The 5,959-nt window shown below is 38.8% G+C and overlaps 1 protein-coding gene across 1 annotated transcript in view; it reads right to left on the bottom strand.

Moving 5' to 3' along the window:
- Nucleotides 1–4,887: 4,887 nt before the first annotated feature.
- LOC149116045 (uncharacterized) overlaps nt 4,888–5,959 on the bottom strand; it is a 15,836-nt gene continuing 14,764 nt past the window's right edge. Inside the window, exon 9 of the mRNA XM_089283515.1 lies at nt 4,888–5,959. This exon is cut by the window's right edge and continues 506 nt beyond it. The gene's annotated coding sequence lies outside the window, so the exon portion shown is untranslated.

Genomic DNA, 5,959 nt, shown 5'->3' with positions numbered 1-5,959 from the left:
ACACAGTAAGGAAAACAAAAGCAGGGGAATCCCCGATTTTGATGTTTCGAGGAGAAATTTTTTAAGGAGTTGCTGTTATTGTCTTACATTCAAAAATTCATCAACATTTTTGAAATGAAAATAGGTATAATACAGTGCCATTTATTCGTACGCGGTATAGTTGATAGTTCAGTCCGACCGCCCAGCGCTTGACTCATTTTCTCGGCTTTTTCACTGGTCTCCCGGAAGTTAAGCCAAAACCAAAGTATAAAGTTACTGAGGAACTGCACCTGTAGCTATTGTCATATAAAGTTCACATATGACCTTAGCTGCTCATCTACAGTCAAACCTGTATTTAGCGGACCCCATATTAAGGGAACACCCTCTGTTAAGCAGAAAGCAGCTTAATATCAAGCGGACGCGAACAACTTAAACTTGACTTTTATGGTCATTTCTATTGTTAGAAACCTGTATTAAACGGACACTGCAAAAAAGAGATCGGTTATTTAAGTTTGCCGACGAAGAGCTGTCACGGAAGTGTGACATTTTTCTCGTCTTTTCTGTTTTGCAGAAGTTTTATTTTTGTTTGATTGTGCGAAACTGCACATAATTCGATCAATATAGATGCTTTAACTGTATACTTAAATCGCTTTAATTATTCTAATGTAGCAATTAAATGATCCAGTTTACTAGAAATACTTTTAATACTGGGGAATATTAATATGACCCTTTTTAAAACGGACTCCCTAGGCCTGTACAACGCAGACACTAGCTTAGCAAGGATCCGGCGAGGGTGCCCGGCTAATACAGGTTTGACGCAGAGGTTGGACAGCAGCGTGCGTGGGATCATGGTCCAAATCTCGTTTTGCATCCTTTGACCTTCAACCGTTGAAGAGATCGGAGCTCCAATGGACGCCATATTTGACCACGAATCGACTAACGCAGAACTTTTTAATAGCTCCAGCCTTATTTACATACATTGTTGCGACTTTAGTCATACGTTTACTTTTACTGTTCCAAGTTTAGCTTTTCTAAAACTCAGTGCCGGATTTAGAGTTGCTCTAGAAATTAGATGGATAGAAGTCTCCTGTAGTTGTCAATGTGCAGTCAAGTGTAATATTCGAGGCGTGTATGTAGGCATTTATCTTTTGCTGTTACTTTGTTCGCTATTTTGCTTCTGAACCCAGAAGATCGTAAAAATTATTTCCATATTTCAGTGTACGTGTAGTTAACACGTTTTGTAAATGGAGTGTGGCGTATTAAGCTTACCTTTTATTAGGTCAAGCGAGCTAAGCCAGTAGCTTAATGTAAAAATATGTGCGTCATTTGAATTTCGTAAGACAAAGTTTTCTTTAAGACATTTTTCAATTTGCATGTCAAATTCTCGAGAGATTTAATGAAGTCAAGTTGCATGTTTGCGGCAAAATTAAGCGGGTAATGGCAACTCCATTCAAACGCCGAGGACTATCATCAAGTGACAGGTCTTCCCTAAATATCCAAGTATTGTCCCGACTTTGCAAAATTTACCATGAACCAAGTTCCGACGCTTTAACATTGTATTGCATAAGTAAAGTAAAGTAAAGTAAAATAAAGTAAAGTAAAGTAAAGTAAAGTAAAGTAAAGTAAGTAAAGACTTAATTTATACTACAAAAATGGATCAGACAGAACCATAGGAATTCATACATATATCATCTCGTGACTAGCAAACAAAACATTTTCCTAATGCGAACAAATTATGAGAAAGCCAAGGAAGGATACATATGCTTTGTCGATATGAACTACCTGGACTACATGATTCAATTAACTAGACTGAGAATTTTACAATCAGAACGTATTCGACCTTACCTTGAGCACGATCTGGACCTCCACCTTCAGCGAGAGGAATTTTCACTTCCAATTGCAGCTCAGTATTTTCAGGAAGCCAAGGCAGATCTTTTGGAATCCTAAGGCAAAGATATACAAAAACAAATAGGAGATACGTGTACAAAGAGACCCCCGCCAGACATGGATCTAGTTGCCAGTTACTTGCAGAGTACAGCCCACCGTGCCGCGTCCCCAGAGATTATTAATTTTGGCTCAGATCTGGCTCGCCAATAGAGCTGTAGTTGAGCTACTTCCGGCTCAGAATAAAATCAGGGGACATTTTATCTCTGATTCAAACAAGACATTATTATGAACCGAGCCAAAGGTAGCACGAGTAACAAATCATCATTAAGTCTACAGACAGAAACAATAACTTATAGAGTCTTTGTTGACCTCTTCTTTATATGATGATGTAATCCCTCAGGAAGGGGCCTGATTGACTAATATTTATTTACAATCGACAACCGGGTGAAACATGTGGCTGTAATGTATTCAAAATGAACAATTTAGAGACAGTTGAAAGGGGTCATGAGGTTTACTCCTGGTAACTGATGGCTAAGTTAGCAAGACAAGTAGTTACCGAAGAACGAGTGCTCTAGACAGCTCTAATGCATGCTTAGATGGAATTTGTGGCGACAAGCATGTCAGAAATGAAAGATACCAAAAAAATACCACAGAGTGCCCATAACAGCTACCTACGACACCGACTGGATTTACTGTGTCTACAAACAAGTGCAAGCAGGCGAATTGCATGGCCAGTTTGTTTCCAGTTCCATCGCAATTACACTTGCGCTTATATCATTTATCCGTCAGATTTCGTCAGTTTTATTATAAACTATGCGGGAAATTTAAGAACCTTTCGGTGTTTTGCGCTGACAAGCGTGAAGATCGAGAGCGGGTCAGTAAAGACAGCGGAAAAGAAATTTCTAATACTGCGCCTTACGTTGGTCTGTTCTCGATCGGCTATTCGGCGTTTTAAAAACAATAGATTTGTTATTTCTAATGATATTTCAAACAATACATTAGTAAATTTTGTTACTTACGGTTTTCCCAGCTTGCATAAATGAACGTCCACCCTATATATGCCACAGCAAAAGAAACTATCACTGATTACACCGTGCACGCAAAGCAAAACTATTTCCGTGCTCACCTGATAAGATAACGGGCACGTTGAACTTCCGTTCCTATATTCAGTCCCGAGTGAGATGGTAAACAAGTTGAACAACAGTCGTGATGAATTATTGATAGTATAGTAATGTAAGCGCATTGAGTTTTTTTAAATGCGCCCAAAAAACTTTATTATTATTATTGTTATTATTATTATTTACGTTCAAGAGAGCTAATTGCGTGGTCTGCATGCTATGCAGTTATAGCATGGTTACAATAATTAGTTGTTTAATTTCTTTGGAGAAGTTGAAATCACGAAAAACTTCGACAGCGTGGTTCAGTAGTGTCGTTTATAAGTACGTAAGGATTTGGCACGATTTTGTCTAAGCGATTGGAAAATTGCATTGGTTTGGTAGCTTGGACAACTAGAGATAGGCAGAAACAATAGCGCACTTGGGTTGTTAGCTTTGTGAACTTTAGCTTTGACGTAGACAACAGAATTTCTGGGAGCGTTAATAACTGTTAAATGCCACTGTTGGACCCGAGTTTTGTCTGCTCAGCTGTTGATGTCTCTGAAGATGACGTCCCCGTGAAAGATCCCGGCCTCCCTGCAGCCAGAGAATTTTCCCGTGTTTTAGAAAAGTGCTTTCCCAGGCCAAAAGCCTGTCATCACATTTTAAAGACTTGATCCAGTGAGCAAATAGTATTCGAAATTTTAGAATATACGGTTACTTCGAGAAGAGATTTCTGTCGTGAGAGTTGAAACTATATTTGACAATCTTTTATAACTATAAGTGAATGGCTCCTGTGCTCACCCTCTGATAACTCTGGGGTGACGATTCGAACCAAACAAGAGCCTAAAACGTTTAATAACAAAGGGGTACTATAAGGGAACTGTACTGCTGTACTGCTGTATGGAATACTCAAGTTCAACAACAAAATCCGGTGTGCCGTCGTTATTGTCTGAGAGGAAAGGGGATGGATAGAACTCATGCTTGTTTATCTCGTTCATCTGTTATTCGCTTTCACGGCATAAGTTTCTGGAGTTATGGTGCTCGAGCTCATTCAGTTCAGGTTTTCATTGGGGAACAACAAGTAACAAATAATCAAGTTGATGCAAGCCTAATTGGCGTGGGGACTTATCGTTTCTTCTTTTGAGAGCATGAAGAATGATCGAATAATCATTGTAGTTAATATCTGATTAACCCATACCCATGTTTCATAAGAGTATTAAACATAGAAAAAGAGTGTTTTATTGTTTTTCGCCACATTACCTCTATATCATAAAGCAAATGAAGAAGCCTAAGCCGTGTATTACACTGTGATAAAACGATCCGGACATTTTGGAACACTCGACTGAATGCAGAAAACACTCGCGTGCGGCTCGCGTTTCCTACATTTCCTTCGTACTCTCAAATGCCCGTCGTGTTTTATCACATGCAGTGTAACACACGGCTTAGGCTTCTTTATTTGCTAATTATGCCACACAACATGAATCGTCTCTTTGCTATGGTACATTGCAATCCGGTTCTCTCTTGTTCCTCGTCGACTGATCAAGTGAAACGGAGAGAACACGGCTAGGGAATAATTTCGCCGTGTGGCCGCCATTTTTTTTTTTTCCTCTCAGTTGAAGCAATTGTACGAAAGTCCACGAGGCAACAGAATGAATCGGTACCAAGATACTGTTTGAAATTTTTTCCACCCCTGAAAAAGGTACCAATTCTAAAACAAAACATTATCTCCTGTCATATTTTTTACGCTTAACACCCTAAAAAGTACCGAGAAAGCTCCCACTCTGGACCTTCTGAGGCTGAACACCCCAAGAGATACCAAACCTGCGTTTTTTGCCCCTGAAACGAACGACGGGCACCCCGTCCTTTTTATATGGGGGTCTCATCAGGGGAATCGTCACACACTCAACAAACAGATGATTTGAGATCCAGCTTTCAAAGATATTTATTATTCTGTTATTACCTCGTAAAGTAAAAATAAATTGCAAAAATCTAAACGCTGGCAATTACTTTCGCGCTATTGTAATATATAAATGCAGCGCTCTTTAAACAAATTGTCCAACATTTCTGATTTATTTAATGATCCCTTTAACTGAAAGACGACGATCGTATAGTTTGTTAAAACATTTCCAACTCAGTCAAACCGATAGGAGGTGTGAAATCAATAAAAACTGTTCGACAAAAGAGTAAAAATATTCTCAGCTAAAATCAACTAAAATTATCCATAGACCACCATAGTGGGGCCGTCTTGGGCAAGGGGCAGGCCATACAGAAATCAAGGAGAGAGGTAAACATTTTGCAGCGTGCAAGTGCAGGTGCAAATTGTGCCAATTTTTGTTGTTGATTTTTATGGCACGTAAGTACCGCACTTGAATTTATTTTTCTTGATAAATCGCCCCCAGAATTTTGTTCTGGATGATCGATTTTGCCTTAAGCGAATTTCTGTAGGGAATCGTCCCCCTCCTTGATCCTTAATGGTCTAACCCAAAAAGTCTCTATATATTGAGAAAAACACTATCACAAACTTCACTCGATTCTATCAAAGTTTAATTACGTTCTGCTGGGAGTGTCTCAATGTTTTCCCTCCCTCAGGAGCGGTAACCGTGATACAGAGCAATTTAGCAAATCTACCTGTCCGGCTCTAATCGAGTCGCTGACATTGAAGTCCTCGATATTAAAAACCTGTTTTTCACTCTGATTCTCACTGCCAACTTAATTAATTTATAATTCTAGCGAAGTTTGCGATAACATCTTTGCTGTTTACATGATATATTTATAATTACCACAAGACCTACATAAAACCTTAAATCTTTAGCTACAGTCAGCTGTATAGTATTTGATTATTTATCTATCGCTGTTTTCTAAAGATCACGGATTGCAATGAGCAAGCCACCTTATAGACTTAATAAAAATTTAAATGATGAGAACATTAACCAAGCACCCTATATGATGACGTGCTTAGAGCTAAAAATCATGCAGGTAAATCTAATTTATTTAAT

This window comes from Orbicella faveolata, unplaced genomic scaffold, assembly GCF_042242905.1.
Source record: "Orbicella faveolata isolate gen_17 unplaced genomic scaffold, um_ofav_v1 contig_12, whole genome shotgun sequence".
Classification (NCBI taxonomy): domain Eukaryota; kingdom Metazoa; phylum Cnidaria; class Anthozoa; order Scleractinia; family Merulinidae; genus Orbicella; species Orbicella faveolata.
This window is presented reverse-complemented; position numbering and strand designations above follow the sequence as displayed.